The following is an 18,527-nucleotide window of genomic DNA, read 5'->3' as shown; positions in this document are numbered from 1 at the left end:
CGCGAGATTGTTCGCCTATATGGTGTGCCAGTGTCCATCATTTTAGATCGGGGCACACAGTTTACATCACAGTTTTGGAGAGCAGTGCAGCGAAAATTAGGCACACAGGTTCCATTAAGTACAACATTTAACCCTAAGACAGACGGACAGTCCGAGCGCACTATTCAGACAATGGAAGATATGCTACGTGCTTGTGTTATAGATTTTGGGGGTTCTTGGGATCAATTTTTGCCATTTGCAGAGTTTGCTTACAATAACAGCTACCAGTCGAGCATTCAGATGGCTCCGTATGAGGCTTTGTATGGGAGACAGTGTAGATCTCCGGTGGGTTGGTTTAGACAGAAGAGTTATGCTAACTAAAAGGTTCGCGATGTTGCTTACATGGTAGGAGAGAAGGTACTACTCTGAGTTTTGCCTATGAAGGGTGTTATGATATTCGGGAAGAAGGGCAAGTTGAGTCCTAGGTATATTGAACCTTTTGAAATACTTAAGAAGGTTGGAGAGGTGGCTTATAAACTTGCTCTGCCACCTAGTCTATTGGGTGTTCATCCAGTGTTCCATGTATCTATGCTTCGAAAATATGTCAAAGATCCGTCTCATGTTTTGGATTTCAGCGTGGTTCATTTAGATGGTAATTCTGCTTATGATGTGGAGCGGGCGACCATCTTGGACCGACAAGTTCGAAATTTGAGATCAAAGAACATAGCTTCAGTGAAAGTGCAGTGGAGAGGTCAGCCAGTCGGAGAAGCTACTTGGGATACTGAGCGGGAGACGCAGAGCAAATATCCACACCTTTTTGAGACTCCAAGTATAATTCTAAACTCGTTCGAGGACGAATATTTGTTTAAAAGAGGAAAATGTGACGACCCGGTCGGTAGTTTTGAGTATTACAGCCCCGTTACCCCATTTACTGCTCAATTTGTGCTTTATAGTTGTTATGTGACTTGCCGGGGTAATTGGTTCGGGTCCGGTGAGGTTTTGGAATGAATTGAGACACTTAGTCTCAAAGATGAAGACTTAAGTTGAAATGGTTTACCGGATGTTGACTTATGCGTAAATGACCCCGAAATAGAGTTTTGATGATTCCAATAGCTCCGTATGGTGATTTTGGCCAGAAAATTATTTGGAAGTCCATAGTTAAATTAGGCTTGAAATCGCTAAAATAGAAATTTAAGTTGAAAGTTTGATCGGGGAGTTGAGTTTTTGATATTGGGGTCGGAATCCGATTCTAAAAATTGGAATAGGTCCGTTGTGTCATTTATGACTTGTGTGCAAAATTTGAGGTCAATTAGATATGATTTGCTAGGTTTCGGCATCGAATGTAGGATGTTTCGACGTCATTTCTTCAAGAATAAGTGGTATTACATTAAGCGAATGAACTCCAAATTTAGTTTTGATTAAAGCATTAGATCCGTATTAAAATTTTGGAGCCATAGAAAAAGAATCGCCGAATTCGGATATCGTATGAGAGAGTTATGCCCATTTCCGTGTCGGGAAATATTTCCCGTCGTCATCAGCGTCCAGGGTAATGTGGGGTGCTATCCCTTGTGCTGAAACTTCTGGAGTTCTGGAAACGGCGCCACAGGCAGCACCCCACGCCACCTGTGGTGCTACAAGTATAAGGGGCTCTATAAACCGGGCGTTTTGCCATTTTTGGCATAAACATAGTTGGGGAGCTCGGTTTGGGCAATTTTCAGAGGCAAACTTCACAAATTGGACTGGAGTAAGTAATCTTAACTTGATTTGGTCCGTTATTCATGAATCTAACACTATTTCCAGCACCTATTTCGTGATTTGGGGGATTAGAATAGAAATTTTCCAAAATTTGATTTGAGGGTTTGAAGGTCGAATAGGAGTCGGAATTTAGTAATTTTTGTATGGCTGGACTCGTAGTTGAATGGAAATTCATACTTTGTAACTTTTGTCGGGTTCCGAGATGTGGGCCCCAATGTTGATTTTTCAGTTAATTTCAGATATTATTGTGAAATTTAGCATTTTCATATGGAATTGATTCCTATACCTCGTGTTAATTGAATCGAATTATTTACGGATCATCGGAGTCTACAACACTTATTCAAACAAAAGGATCTAAAATTGAGACGGCGCAGATGGTTGGAGCTGCTAAAGGACTATGATATCACTATTCTGTATCATCCCGGAAAGGCCAATGTAGTAGCCGATGCCTTGAGTTGAAAGGCTGTGAGTATGGATATCCTTGCATTCATTCCTATTGGTGAAAGGCCTTTAGCAGCTGATGGTCAGACCCTAGCTAATTAGTTCATGAGATTAGATGTTTCGGAGCCCAGTCGGGTTCTAGCTTGTGTGGTTTCTCGGACTTCCTTATATAATTGCATCAGAGAGCTTCAGTATGATGATCCCTATTTACTTGTCTTGAAGGACACAGTTCGGCACGATGATGCTAAAGATGCTACTATTGGAGATGATGGGGGTATTGAGGATGCATGGTCGTATTTGTGTACCTAATATAGATGGACTGCGAGAGTTAATTCTTGAAGAAGCCCATAGTTCGCGGTATTCCATTCATCCGGGTACCGCTAAGATGTACCAGGACTTGAGGCAGCACTATTGGTGGAGAAAAATGAAGAAAAATATAGTTGGGTTCGTAGCTCGGTGTCTAAATTGTCAACAAGTGAAGTACGAGCATCAGAGACCGGGCGGATTGCTTCAGAGACTTGAAATTACGGAGATGAAATGGGAGTGTATTACCATGGACTTCGTAGTTGGACTCTCACGGACTTTGAGGAAGTTTGATGCTGTTTGTGTGATTGTAGATCGGTTGACCAAGTCCGTGCTTTTTATTCCAGTCGGTACTACTTATTCTTCGGAGCGGTTGGCTGAGATTTATATCCGCGAGATTTTTTGCCTACATGGTGTGCCAGTGTCCATCATTTTATATCGGGACACGCAGTTTACATCACAGTTTTTGGAGAGCAGTGCAGCGAGAATTAGGCACACAGGTTCCGTTGAGTACAACATTTCACCCTCAGACGGACGGACAGTCCGAGCGCACTATTCAGACATTGGAAGATATGCTACATGCTTGTGTTATAGATTTTGGGGGTTCTTGGGATCAATTTTTTCCACTTGCAGAGTTTGCTTACAATAACAGCTACTAGTCAAGCATTCAGATGGCTCCGTATGAGGCTTTGTATGGGAGACAGTTTAGATCTCCGGTGGGTTGGTTTAGACAGAAGAGTTTTGTCGACCGAAAGGTTCGCGATGTTGCTTACATGGTAGGAGAGAAGGTACGACTCCGAGTTTTGCCTATGAAGGGTGTTATGAGATTCGAGAAGAAGGGCAAGTTGAATCCTAGGTATATTGGACCTTTTGAAATACTTAAGAAGGTTAGAGAGGTGGCTTATAAACTTGCTCTGCCACCTAGTCTATCGGGTGTTCATCCAGTGTTTCATGTATCTATGCTCCAAAAGTATGTCGGAGATCCGTCTCATGTTTTGGATTTCAGCATGGTTAAGTTAGATGGTGATTTGGCTTATGATGTGGAGCGGGCGACCATCTTGGACCGACAAGTTCGAAAGTTGAGATCAAAGAACATAGCAGTAGAGAGGTCAGCCAGTCGAAGAAGCTACTTGGGAGACTGAGCGGGAGATGCAGAGCAAATATCAACACCTATTTGAGACTCCAGGTATAATTCTAAACTCGTTCGAGGACGAACGTTTGTTTAAAATGGGAAAATGTAACGACCCGCTCGGTAGTTTTGAGTATTACAGCCCTGTTCTCTCATTTACTGCGCAATTTATGCTTTACAGTTGTTATGTGACTTGACGGGGTAATTGGTTCGGGTCCGGTGAGGTTTCGGAATGAATTGAGACACTTAGTCTCAAAGATGAAAACTTAAGTTAAAAAGGTTTACTGGATGTTGACTTATGTGTAAACGACCCCGGAATAGAGTTTTGATGATTCCAATTGCTCCGTATGGAGATTTTGGCCAGAAAATTATTTGGAAGTCCGTAGTTAAATTAGGCTTGAAATCGCTAAAATAGAAATGTAAGTTGGAAGTTTGATCGGGTAGTTGGCTTTTTGATATTGGGGTCGGAATCCGATTCTGGAAATTGGAATAGGTGCGTTATGTCATTTATGACTTGTGTGCAAAATTTGAGGTCAATCAAACTTGATTTACTAGGTTTCGGCATCGAATGTTGGATATTTCGACGTCGTTTCTTCAAGAATAAGTGGTATTACATTAAGAAAATGAACTCTAAATTTAGTTTTGATTAAAGCATTAGATCTGTATTGAAATTTTGGAGCCATAGAAAATAGAATCGTCGAATTCGGATATCGTATGATAGAGTTATGCCCATTTCCGTGTCGGAAAATATTTCCCGCCGTCATCAGCGTCCAGGGTAACGTGGGGTGCTATCCCTGGTGCTGGAACTTCTGGAGTTCTGGAAATGGCGCCACAGGCAGCCCCACGCCACCTGTGGTGCTACAAGCATAAGGGGCTCTATAAACTGGGGGTTTTGCCATTTTTGGCATAAACATAGCTGGGGAGCTCGGTTTGGGCGATTTTCAGAGGCAAACTTCACAAATTGGACTGGGGTAAGTAATCTTAACATGATTTGGTCCGTTATTCATGAATCTAACACTATTTCCAGCACCTATTTCGTGATTTGGGGGATTAGAATAGAAATTTTCCAAAATTTGATTTGAGGGTTTGAAGGTCGAATAGGAGTCGAAATTGAGTAATTTTTGTATCGTTGGACTCGTGGTTGAATGGACGTTCATATTTTGTAACTTTTGTTGGGTTCCGAGACGTGGGCCCCAGTGTTGATTTTTTAGTTAATTTCGGATATTATTGTGAAATTTAGCATTTTCATATGGAATTGATTCCTATATCTCGTGTTGATTGAATAGAATTATTTTGACTAAGATTCGAGGCGTTTGGAGGCTGAATCGCGAGGAAAAGGTTTATTGGAATAAAGAATTGTTCGGATTGAGGTAAGTACCAGTTCTAAATTTGGTCCTAAGGGTATGAAACCCCGAATTTTGTGATATGTGATTGGTTTTGAGGTGCCGCACATGCTAGGTGACGGGCGTGTGGGCGTGCACCGTAGGAATTGTGACTTGATAAGTTCCATGGAACTGTGTGGTTGAATAATCAGTTGATATCTGTACATTTTCCACGTATTAGAGAAATCAAACTATAAATCATGTTTAAACCATGTGTTGACATTGTAGGGACCCACAAAGGTCGTGTACATGTTGAATTATCTGCTAAATTGTTGTTTTCTACTCAGTCACAGTTTTACTTGCACACTACATCTCAGTCTCTACTGTTCATTATTAATGCATCATATAATTGTTGTTTGGGCTGCTTATCACGATTTTTGAGAGCCCGAGAGACGGGAGAGGTTGATGACTGAGTGAGGCCGAGGGCCTGATTGTGAGGATATGTATGGGATCCGGCTGCACCCCGTAACATGTTTCCTTGTTATATGCCATGATTGGCTTGTTATAGCGCTTGGGATGAAGGAGCCCCTCCGGAGTCTGTACATACCCCCAGTGAGCGTATGTACCTACTGAGTGCGAGTGCCGAGTGCTGAGTTCTAAGTGATTGAGAGGAATGAGTGACTGTGAGGAAAGAGTGATTGTGACGTTGGAGTGAATGGGAGGACTGAGTGACTGTTGCTCAGAGAGGATGCATTGATTTCATTATTGTTGTACTTCAGCTGTCACGACCCAAATTCCATTAGAAGTCGTGATGGCGCCTTACACCGCTGTCAGGCCAGCCAACAATAATTGATTAACTTAATTACTCATTTCAGTATTTTTGAAACCATAATTTCCTTCAATTAAATAGTAAAAGATAGACTTTACAAAGTAAATGATAGTATTTTCACAACTACAATACTGAACAGCCCATAATCACCCCCAAAGCCCGATGTCACAAGTACATGAACATTAACTAGGAAATATATTAGAAATACAACATATGTCTGAAAGTACAATTAGATAGGAGAGGGTCGATAACTCTAATGGAGATTCTGTGTGCTGCGAATTCGCAGTATGGGATGAAACTCACCTAAGTCCCCGAAATAGCCGCGCCTCTGCGCCCACAAGTCTGTTAGACATATATGCACCTGCACAAAAATGGGCATCAAGTGTAGTATGAGTACGTAAATCAACGCGTACCCAGTAAGTATCTAGTCTAACCTCGAAGAAGTAGTGACGAGGGGTCTACTCCGATACTTACTATGGGCTAACTATAAATACTGATATTATACTTAAGCATGGATTGTATGAAATAACTGTAAACTCAATAACAAGAAGTGAGTGGATAATTCTTTTATTAATAGGAAATTTTTCCAAATTTATTCCCGTCATTTAACATTTTATATCTCAGGCCAATGAGGCAATATCAATTATTATTAATTCCAAAGGTTTATCATGCGCAAATCATACCGAGGTCATACGACCCGATCCAACATAAATATTTAAACTATGCACTGTCGAGGGTCGAACGACGCGAACCATACCGAGGTGTTCGACCCACTTCACAAAAGAGAAAATATATTTACAACAACCAATTCAAGATTTATTAAGGGGCAATTATTCAAGGGAATACCAAATTCTCATTAACGGTCAAGAAAATGAAGTTTAACCTTTTACAACTCCTTTATCAAGTTTCAATATGATTTAAGCAATTAAATTAACAAGTAGGGCACAAACATCGCAAGTATAACATGATTTGGGTCCTAGACTACCCGAGCATAAGCATAATAATAGCTACGCACGGACTCTTGTCACCTCATGCATACGTAACCCCCACAAATAGAAGCACATATTAAATCAATTCACCTATGGGGTTAATTCCTTCTTACAAGGTTAGAAAAGAGACTTACCTCGCTCCGAAATTCCATAACCAGTTCCAAAGCCTTTCAACAACTTAAACCGATACCCATCGCTCCAAAACTAGTCAATAAATGTGCAAATCCATAAATATATACTCTAATACTCATTATAATTCAATTTACAACAATTCCCAACTTCGCTCGAAAAGGCGATAAAAATCACCCTCGGGCCCACGTGCCCGGATTCCAAAAGTTTTCGAAGATAAACATTACCCATAGTCTCACGAACTCAAATATATAGATTATTCTCAATTTCATGCCCAAATTCGTGGTCAAAAACCAAAAATACCAATTTCTAGGTTTTCCACCAAAACCCCAAATTTCTACAAACTTCATGAATTTCCATGTTAAAATCTATGTATAATACACAAGTATTTAACTCAAAATACACGGGAATCACTTACCTCTTTGATGTTGATGGAACCCCTCTCAACATGCTCTCAAAAATCGCCTAAGTCTAAGTGGGACATGAGGGAAATGAGCTAAGTCCCGAAATAAAAGCCCTTGCTCCAGTCGCAGATGTCGCATTTGTGACATCTGGTTCGCAAATGTGATGGTCGCAATTGCGACAAAAGCATCGCAAATGTGAAGGATAGCCACCCCTGCCAAGGTCGCATTTGCGACCAAAATCTTCACAAATGCGAAGAGGACAGATTCGCAAAAGCGATAAAATGATCGCAAATGCGTAGAGGACAGATTCGCAAAAGCGATAAAATGCTCGCAAATGCGAACACCTCAGAAATTTCCCATCCTCGCAAATGCAAACTCCCTCCTCGCAAATGCGATCAAAACCTCACATTTGCGAGACCTGCAGCCCAGACCCAAAAACCAGCAGAACCAACAACATCTTTTTATCCAAAATTGATCCGAAACAACCCCGGAACACACCCGACGCCCCCGGGACCCTGTCCAATCACATCAACCTGTCCCAAAACATGACATGAACTTGCTCGAGGCCTCAAATCATGTAAAACAACATCAAAATCACAAGTCACGCCCCAATTCGATATTAATGAACTTTAGAACTTTAAACTTTTACATTCAATGCCGAAACTTATCAAATCACGTCCGATTGACCTTAAATTTTGCATACAAGTCCAATTTGACATTACGGACCTACTCCATTTTTCGGAATTGGAATCCGACACCGATATCAAAAAGTCCACTCCCGGTCAAACTTCTCAAAATCATCCAAATTTCCAACTTTCGCCAATTGACGCTGAAATGACGTACGGACCTCCAAATCAACGTTCGGACACACACCTACGACCAAAATCACCATACGAAGCCACTCCCAGGCTCGGAATCCCAAACGGACGTCGATAACATTGAAATACACTTCAACCCAAATTCATGAAATTCTTTCAAAATGTCAACCTTCCACAATAGGCGCCGAAACGCTCCCGGGATATCCAAAACCCATTCCGGACATACGCCAAAGTCCAAAATTATCATACAAACCTGTTGGAACCTTCAAATCCCGATTCTGAGGTCGTTTACTCAAAAGTTAAACATTAGTCAATTCCTCCAACTTAAAGCTTCCGAATTTAGAATTTTCTTTCCAAATCGACTACGAACTTCCCGAAACTCAATTCCGACCATGCGTACTCGTCATAATACTTGAAGTGAAGCTAATCATGTCCTCAAACCACCGAACTGTCATGACCCAAAACTCCCTCCATAAGACGTCGTGATGGCACCTAGTCTCTACGACTAGGTAAGCCTAAACAAATGCGGAAATAACAAAAATGGAAGTAAAACTTAACAACTATCTGCAACAGATAACTTAATAACTGGTCGCAATGCCGCTCGGCATGTACAAAAAAAACAAACACTCTAGTAATACAAAGTATTCCCAAAACCCGGAACATCATAAGTCACAAGCTACAAAAGGAAACTACTATCTCTATACACCAGAGTCTAACAAAAGAAGTACGGAACGTAAATGACATAGGAGAGAATATAGGGGGATTCTGAGGTCAGCGGACGCGGCAGATGTACCTTGAAGTCTCCGTACAACAACAAGCACTCTCAGCTAGTAGCGGGGCTGATAAGAAGCACCCGGATCTGCACACAAAACATGTGCAGAAGAGTAGCATGAGTACACCACAACGGTACCCAGTATGTGCCAAGCCTAACCTCGGTCGAGTAGTGACGAGGTCAGGTCAGGCCCACCAGTAAATAATAAATAAGGCAGGATAATATATAGCATAATAAGAGACTAGAATTTGACAAAAGGAAACACAACAAGGCAACAAAGAGGTAAACAATAAGGGATCTCCCGAGATACCGTCTCGTAGTCCCAAAATAAATATACAGGGAGAACTCCCGAGGTACCGCCTCATAGTCTCAAAAGTAAATATATAGGAAGAACTCCCGAGGAACCGCCTCGTAGTCTCAAAAGTAAATGTGCAGGGAGAAATCCCGAGGAACCGCCTTGCAGTCTCAAAAGTAAATGTGCAGGGAGAACTCCCGAGGAACCACCTCGTAGTCTCAAAAGTAAACACACAACTCAAACCGATAAATACAATAGTTAATAGCAAGATTTCTATAGTTATACTGATAAAGAACAAGGAAAATCAAGAAATCAACTAGGCATTCTTCACAGAGTTCAAATAAGCAGTTAAAGCACGTAGACATGCGATATTAGACTAAACAGGATAACTACACATATTGCAATAGCTTAATTAAGAATGAAAACAAATTAATACTCATTTAAATGGTATAACTCAAATTAAAGGAAAAACAAGTTACTACTAAGTAAAATAAATCGGGTTTTACAACAAATAGCCCGTGTACGTACTCGTCACCTCACGTACACGACGCTCATATATGACAACAGTACCAAATCCTAAGGGGATTTCCCCCACACAAGGTTAGGCAAGCCACTTACCTCGAACCAAGCTCAATCAATCGGTAACAATGCCTTTTCCACGAATATTCGACTTCGAATGGCCTAAATGTTCCCAAAATCAATTACATACCATAAATACAACTATAAGAAACTAATATAATTAATGAAATCAAAGCTAAAGCAAGAAAGTAGAAAACCATCCCAAAATGCCTTCCTGGGCCCACGTCTCGGAATCGTGTAAAAGCCACAAAATATGAACACTCATTCACTCACGAGTTCACTTGTACCAAAATAATGCAAATCCGATATCAAAATCCAAATCAAAACTCAAAACATAGTTGAAGAACTTCCACCTTTCCCCCAAATTTCTCAACCAGATTCCTTAATTAGATGATGAAAACAACTATAGATTAATGGAATGTAACCATAAATGAGTTAAGAATCATTACCCCAAAGTTCTCTCTGAAAAATCCTTGAATTATCGCCTCGATCCGAGCTCTGAAAGACCTAAAAAATGAAAATGGGATAAAACCCTCGAACTTGGCCCTTTTCTGCCCAGCGATTCCGCATCTGCGGACCTACTGTCGCACCTGCGGAATTTCCCTCGCAGGTGTGGAAATGACTTAAGGGGTTGGGTCCGCATCTGTGACTTAAGGGACCTACTGTCGCGCCTGCGGAACCTGGTCCATTTCTGCAGTCTCACTTCGCACCTGCGCTCCTTTGGCGCATCTGCGGGCACCGCAGATGCGGAACACACCCGAGGCCCCCGGGACCCTAACCAAACATACCAAAAAGTCCTAAAACACCATACGACCTTAGTCGACCCCTTAAATCACATCAAACAATGCTAAAAACATGAATCACCCTCCGATTCAAACTTAAAGAACTTTGAAACTTCAAACTTCTAAAACCGATGCCGAAACCTATCAAACCACGTCCGATTGACCAAAATATTTGCACACAAGTCATATTCAGCCTTACGGACCTACTCCAACTTTCGGAATCGGAATTGACTTTCGCCAATTCATGCCTAAATCAGCTACAGACCTCCAATTCATAGTCCAGACATGCTCCTAAGTCCAAAATCACCCAACGGAGCTAACGGAACTGATGAAACTCTATTCCAGAGTCGTCTTCACATAGTTCCAACTACAGTCAAAACTCCTAAGACTTATGCTTCCGTTTAAGGACTAAGTGTCCCAAAACACTCCAAAAACACAACCAAAGCCTCCCAGAAAGTCACATAAGCAGAAAGCGATATGGGGAAAGCAGTAAACATGGCCTCGGGGATATAACTCTCAAAATGACTGGCCGGGTCGTTAAATCCTCCCCCTCTTAAAACAATCATTTGTCCTTGAACGAGTATAGAGACATACCTGAAGTGGTGAAAACATGAGGATAACGGCTGCACATATCCTGCTCGGTCTCCCAAGTCGCCTCCTCGACCGGCTGACCCCTCTACTGAAACTTCACGAAAGCAATGTTCTTTGACCTCAACTTTCGAACCCGCCTGTCCAAAATAGCCACCAGCTCCTCAACATAAGATAAATCCTTGTCCAATTGGGCCGAGCATAAATCCAACACATGAGATGGATCGCCGTAATACTTCCGGAGCATCGAAACATGGAATACTGGATAAACTCCTGCTAGGCTGGGAGGAAAGGCAAGCTCATAAACAACCTCCCCAACATGTCGCAACACCTCAAATGGGCCGATAAACCTTGGGCTCAGCTTGCCCTTCTTTTCGAACTTCATAACACCTTTCATAGGTGACACCCGGAGCAAGACCCGTTCCCCAACCATGAATGCAACATCGTGAACCTTCCGATCCGTATAACTCTTTTGTCTGGACTGGGCGGTGCAAAGTCGATCCTGAATCACCTTAACCTTTTCCTAAGCATCCTGAACCAAGTCTATACCCAATAATTTAGCCTCTTCCGGATCGAACCAACCCACTAGAGACTGACACCGCCTACCATACAGAGCCTCATACGGTGCCATCTAGATGCTCGACTGATAACTGTTGTTGTAGGCAAACTCCGTAAGTGGAAAGAACTGATCCCAAGAACCACCAAAATCTATCACACATGCACGGAGCATATCCTCTAATATCTGAATAGTGCGCTCGGACTGTCCGTCCATCTGAGGGTGAAATACTGTGCTCAGCTCTACTCGAGTACCCAACTCATGTTTTACGGCCCTCTAGAACCGTTAGGTAAACTGCGTACCCCAGTAAGAGATGATAGATACCGGTATGCCATGAAGCCTGAAGATCTCGCGGATATAAATTCGAGCCAGCTGCTCGGAAGAATAGGTAGTCATCACAGGAAGGAAATGAGCTGACTTGGTCAGCCTATCCGCAATCACCCAAACTGCATCAAACCTCCGTTGAGTACGTGGGAGTCCAACAACGAAATCCATAGTGATCCGCTCCTATTTCTCTAACTTCTGAAGTGACCCACTGTTACAACCCAAATTCGCATATCATAGATCACGCCGTAAGGTAGTCGACGTAAATCCAAGAAGAGATTATCTTTGAGATGATAATAAGTTAATCCTATTGGTCTTAAACGATACAAGGGTGTATAAGAGTGGTTAACAAGTATTTGAAGTTAAGCTAATCAAGGATGTTGTAACCCGTATTTTCGGATAACACTAGAGGTGATTAACTATCCCAAGAGGTGTTGTTTTAATGTATTTGAATCATATAATATCCGCATCATAAGTCTTGAAGTCAAGCGAGTTATGAAATAAAAGTCGATAAAAGTTGTCGCAACTTAGGTTTATAATTTTACTTAAACTTTAGGTCAAATGTTACTGCATTTTACTCCCAATGTGCTTGGAATTATGGGGTGATCTACCTATCAAATTAAAGATCTATGAGTCTAGTTTCCAACGCATTAAACCGTTCATCGATACGATCTCGGAATAGAGAGATATTCGCGTTTTCGCGAGAGTGCGCCAAGCTGCTCTCTATGGGGCCCACAAAGGCGGTTTAAGACATTTGGACATATATAAGATAACTCAACCCCGTTTTAAGTCATTATTTTTCAGTATATTCAGACTTTATAACCCTAAAAACATTCTCTCAAGGTTCTCTCATGATCCAAGACCCAAACAAAGGGCAAACAACACAAATCAAATGTCGGGAATCCCGTGGTGCTAGTAAGTTTCTTGTTTTTCTTGTTGTTGCTGATTTTTGTGTTGTTCCAGCTCGTGTGGGAGGTTTTTTTAAGTGCTTTATGTTCTGTAAATACACCTTCAAGTTTTTAATATCAACCCTAGGTGATTTCAAGTCTTCTAAAGTAATTCTAGTGCCGAAAAACCCGAATTAATTGCTAGTTTCGCTTCCTTGTTCTTGTGGCAGAATTGAAGGGATATTTCGTAGAAAATTAAGGTCAAATTGGAGTTGTTCTTTTTGTTTAAAGGTAAGTAACCTCTTACTCTATATATATTTAAGATTATCCAAGTTGCAGCTAAGTCGTTGAAGCTAGAACTTGTGAAATATATATCGAAAAGCTTGGTAGTAATGTTGTTGGTTGGTGGACTGTTTTGGAGGCTCAATATGATTATTAATGATGTTGTTTGGGCTGTTTGGTGATTGTATTGACTTGTGGGAAGTCATATAAATAGGGGAGGTGTTGTCCGTTTCATCGTAAAATAGGTTGTGGTCGATACATAATAGTTACGACGCTTAAACGATAATGATAGTGTCATTTATCTTATTGTAGACTAAGGAGTCGTGATATTTGCATAGCTTGAGGTTGGGCAGTATATACAAGGTATGTGAGTCTATCCCCTTCATTCTTTTGCACGACTCCGATTGTACATAATGTAATGAACGAGCTCCCAAAGATACTCTACTCTTAGAAGCTAGCAGTACTTACATTGCTGCCCTTCTTATGAAACGATTGGTATTGATGTTACTTCTCTTATTCTTATATTATCAATGTTGTTGGTAGTTCCTGATTCTTATAAGTTTCTTGATGAAGAGTTAATCCTAATAACGTGTACGAAGGATACCGACCTTACGTCACTCTGAAAGGTTCAAAATGTGATTCCAATGAGTCCAGCATGCATCATATATATGTATCTATTTTACTCTACCGAGCCGCGCTATAGTCGGCCGGGTATGGCACCTATTGTGCAACCACTGATCAGTTGGGTTTTACCGAGCTCCACGTGGCCGGGTATGATTCTACCGAGCCCTATGATGGCCGGGTACGTTTTACCGAGCCTATTACGGCCGGGTACGATATGATGATGATGATGCCCACAAAGGCATATGTTTTAAACGTTTATGTATATATATATGTATGTATCATGTATTTCATGTCAGTAGCCCTCAGAGGTACCCAGATGTCACAGGTTGTATATTCCCTATCACTGTTTACATTATTGTTCTTACTTATGCTATTCTGCCTTACATACTCAGTACTTTATTCGTACTGACGTCCTTTTTATTTGTGGACGCTGCATGTCGTGCTGCAGGTCCTGATAGACGGGTAGACGCAGCTCCCCCATCACAGTAGGCTATCCGGTTCAGCGTTATTGGCAAGATCCTTTCTCCGGACTTGCCGTGGTCTTGGTATGCATTTTTGTTATAGACATTATGGGTATGTCGGGGCCCTGTTCCGGCAATGTTGTAGCACTTATGTTCTTTTAGAGGCTCATAGACAGGTGTCGACTCATGTATGGTTTGGAATGCCTTGTCGGCTGATTTTTGTTGTATAGTCTTTCATGGCACCATGGTAGCTCGTACCTTATATATAGTTTCTTAATAGTCTTGTCGTCCCATGTTACGTATGTTCATGACATTATCTTTCATTGTTGGATGTTCATGATCCATGTCTTTCATTTATATTGGTCTTGTCGGCCCTTAAAGATAATAAGGAAGGTTAGATAAAATGTACGTTGGTGCTCGGCAAGTATGGCCCGGGTGCTAGTCATGACCCTCCAGTTGGGTCGTGACAAACTTGGTATCAGAGCAAGTCTGTCCTAGGGGTTGTCTATGAGCCGTGTCTAGTAGAGTTTTGATTATGGATGTGTAGCACGCCACATTTATAATCAGGAGGCTACGTGACATCTAGGGTTGTTACCTTCTTCCTGAATCTAGATCGTGTGTAGAGTTGAGTCGTAAGTGTTCATATCTAATATTCACCTTGTTTTCTTTTAGCGATGCCTTCGACTAGGAAGCAAGCGATTAGTAAACGGCTTGATACAGCTGTAGGAGAGGGTAACATTCAGGTGCCTCCAGCCATAGCAGGCCAAAGTGAGCCTCAGAGTGAGATGCCATCTCATACCTCTCTGTCTCCTCCAGAGGATATTAGGAGGCACCCAGTACATCCAGTTCCTCCGTCTGGCACTACAGACCACGATATGCGCAGTGCAGTGCAGTTGTTGAGTAGCTTAGTAGCTGCTCAGGCTCAGAGGCAGAATACCGGTGCTGCTGATAAACCGGTTAGTGCAGGAGTTCGTGATTTTATTAATCTAGACCCTCCAGTGTTTACCGGATCAAGCCCCAAGGAGGACCCGCAAACATTTATTGATCAGGTTCATTGTACATTGCGTGTTATGCATGCTAGTGATACAGAGGCAGTAGAGTTGGCTTCTTATCGGTTATGGGATTTAGCGATTTTATGGTATGATAGTTGGGAGAGATCTAGGGGTCCGAACGCTCCTCCAGCCGTGTGGAAGGAATTTTCTGAGGCCTTTCTTCATCACTACTTACCAGCTGAGATACGATGAGCTAGAGCTGATAAGTTCTTGAACCTTCGACAGGGTAATATGAGTGCATGAGAGTATAGTATATAGTTTGATTCTTTATCAAGGTATACTCCCCATATGGTGGCCGAGATGAGTGATAGGGTGACCACATCTGATAAATGAGTGCACAACAGCCTCCTTGGTAGAGGGCATGGATATTTCCCGTATTCAGGCTTATGCCCAGACCCTTCAGGATCATAAGTTATATGCTAAGCTCTCTAAATGTGAATTCTTGCTGAACTCAGTAGCATTCCTTGGCCATGTGATATCTGATGCGGGTATTAGTGTCGACACTCAGAAGATCGATGCAGTGAAGAATTGGCCGAGACCTACAACACCGTCAGAAGTCCGCAGCTTCCTGGGGCTAGCAGGATATTATAGGCGGTTTGTAGAAGGGTTTTCCTCTATATCAGCACCATTGACTAAGTTAACACAGAAAACTAAGTTCCAGTGGTCTGATGCTTGTGAACATAGTTTTCAGGAGCTAAAGAATCGATTGACATCCGCGCCAGTGCTCACTCTCCCAGAAGGAACAGAAGGTTATGTGGTATATTGTGATGCCTCAGGTATAGGTTTGGGGTGCGTATTGATGCAACGTGGGAAGGTGATTGCTTATGCATCAAGACAATTGAAGAAGCATGAAAAGAATTACCCGACTCATGATTTGGAATTGGCTGCAGTAATATATGCTTTGAAGATATGGCGGCACTACTTATACGGCGTCCATGTTGACATCTACACAGATCACAAGAGTTTACAATACATCTTCAAGCAGAAGGAGTTGAATTTGAGGCAGCGTAGGTGTCTTGAATTACTGAAAGACTACGACATCGAGATATTGCACCATCCTGGTAAAACCAATGTTGTGGCAGACGCTCTCAGCCGTAAGTGAATGGGAAGCTTAATACATATTGAGGCAGGTAGACAAGGGTTGACCAAAGAGCTTCACCTGCTGGCCAATATGAGAATCAGATTGTTGGACTCTGATGACGGAGGTGTTACTGTACAGAATACAGCAGAATCATCTTTGGTAGCCGAGGTAAAAGCACGGCAATATGAAGATCCTACCTTAGTAAGATTGAGAGAGGGAATTCAGCAGTGTAAGATTACAGCTTTCAAGATCGGAGGAGATGGGACACTGAGATACCAGGGCCGATTATGTGTACCTAGTGTGGCAGGGTTGCGAGAGAAGATTATGATTGAGATTCACCAGTCCCGATATTCTATCCATCCTGGCTCGACAAAGATGTATCATGACGTTAAGGAGCAATATTGGTGGGATAACATGAAGAAGTCTATTGCAGAATTTGTAGCCCAGTGTCCTAATTGTCAACAAGTAAAGATCGAGCATCAGAAACCTAGTGGATTGATTCAGAATATAGAGATTCCGACCTGGAAATGGGAGGTGATTAATATGGACTTCATTATTGGATTACCTCGCTCTTATCATAAGTTTGACTCCATTTGGGTGATAGTTGATCGACTTACAAAATCTGCCCATTTTCTACCAGTTAAGACAACTTACACGGCTGAAGATTATGCGAAGTTGTATATCAAGGAGATTGTTAGGCTTCATGGTGTGCCGGTATCTATTATATCAGACCGAGGAGCTCAATTTACGGCTAACTTTTGGAGGTCTTTTCAGAAGGGTTTAGGCACACAAGTAAATCTCAGCACTGCATTCCATCCGCAGACTGACGGACAGGCTGAACGTACCATCCAGACGCTTGAAGATATGCTACGAGCATGTGTTCTAGATTTCAAGGGGAATTGGGATGACCATCTGGCACTTATAGAATTTGCCTACAATAATAGCTACCATTCCAGTATTAAAATGGCCCCGTATGAGGCACTGTACGGGAGGAGATGTAGATCACCAGTTGGATGGTTCGAAGTCGGTGAGACAGAATTATATGGGCCAGATTTGATTCACCAAGCCATTGAGAAGGTGAAAGTGATACAAGAGCAACTGAGGATGGCACAAAGTAGGCAAAAGTCTTATTCCGACGTCCGACGTCGTGATCTGGAATTTGAGGTTGGTGATTGGGTTTTCCTGAAGATCTCGCCGATGAAGGGTGTTATACGTTTTGGGAAGAAGGGTAAGTTGAGTCCGCGGTATATTGGGCCGTACAAAATTCTTCGACGAATTGGACAGGTTGCTTACGAGTTAGAATTGCCATCTGAATTGGAATTTGTCCACCCGGTATTCCATGTATCTATGTTGAGAAAATGTATTGGAGACCCTTCTCGGGTCGTCCCTATCAAAGATGTACAAGTTACAAAGGATCTATCATATGATGAAGTGCCAGTGGCTATATTAGATCGACAAGTCCGCAAACTGAGAACAAAGGATGTAGCTTCCGTGAAAGTATTATGGAGGAACAAGGATATAGAAGAAATGACATGGGAAGCAGAAGAGGAGATGAAGTCTAAATACCCTTACCTATTCCAGAGTGAAGATAACGAGGATGTCGGGGGAAAGAAGGACGCATTATAAGGTGAAATGGCTCTATGAGGTAAGAAATAGCTTGTGAATACTCTTTTTTTAATACAAAATGGTGATATGCAGATAATGTACATATCCATAATGCTTTGTATAGTCTTGTATGGCCATAGGTTGGGTTTAACTTCTTGCAAGTTTGGCTAGTGTCCATTTTATAAGGGAAACTCAGCCGGAAATCTCCGTCGGAATCCACGATGAGTTAGACACCCCATAAACCCTTACATTCGAGGACGAATGTTCCTAAGGGGGAGAGGATGTTACAACCCAAATTCGCATATCATAGATCACGCCGTAAGGTAGTCGACGTAAATCCAAGAAGAGATTATCTTTGAGATGATAATAAGTTAATCCTATTGGTCTTAAACGATACAAGGGTGTATAAGAGTGGTTAACAAGTATTTGAAGTTAAGCTAATCAAGGATGTTGTAACCCGTATTTTCGGATAACACTAGAGGTGATTAACTGTCCCAAGAGGTCTTGTTTTAATGTATTTGAATCATATAATATCCGCATC

The 18,527-nt window shown here is 41.9% G+C and overlaps 1 pseudogene; it reads left to right on the top strand.

Annotated features, from left to right (window-relative positions):
* The window catches only part of LOC142171956 (uncharacterized), a 48,438-nt pseudogene extending 30,431 nt beyond the window's left edge, over positions 1-18,007 (top strand).
* The last annotated feature ends 520 nt before the right edge of the window (positions 18,008-18,527 follow it).

Source organism: Nicotiana tabacum, chromosome 17 (assembly GCF_000715075.1).
Source record: "Nicotiana tabacum cultivar K326 chromosome 17, ASM71507v2, whole genome shotgun sequence".
NCBI lineage: Eukaryota > Viridiplantae > Streptophyta > Magnoliopsida > Solanales > Solanaceae > Nicotiana > Nicotiana tabacum.
Note: the sequence above shows the minus strand (reverse complement) of the source record. Positions and strands in the feature narration are given on the sequence as shown.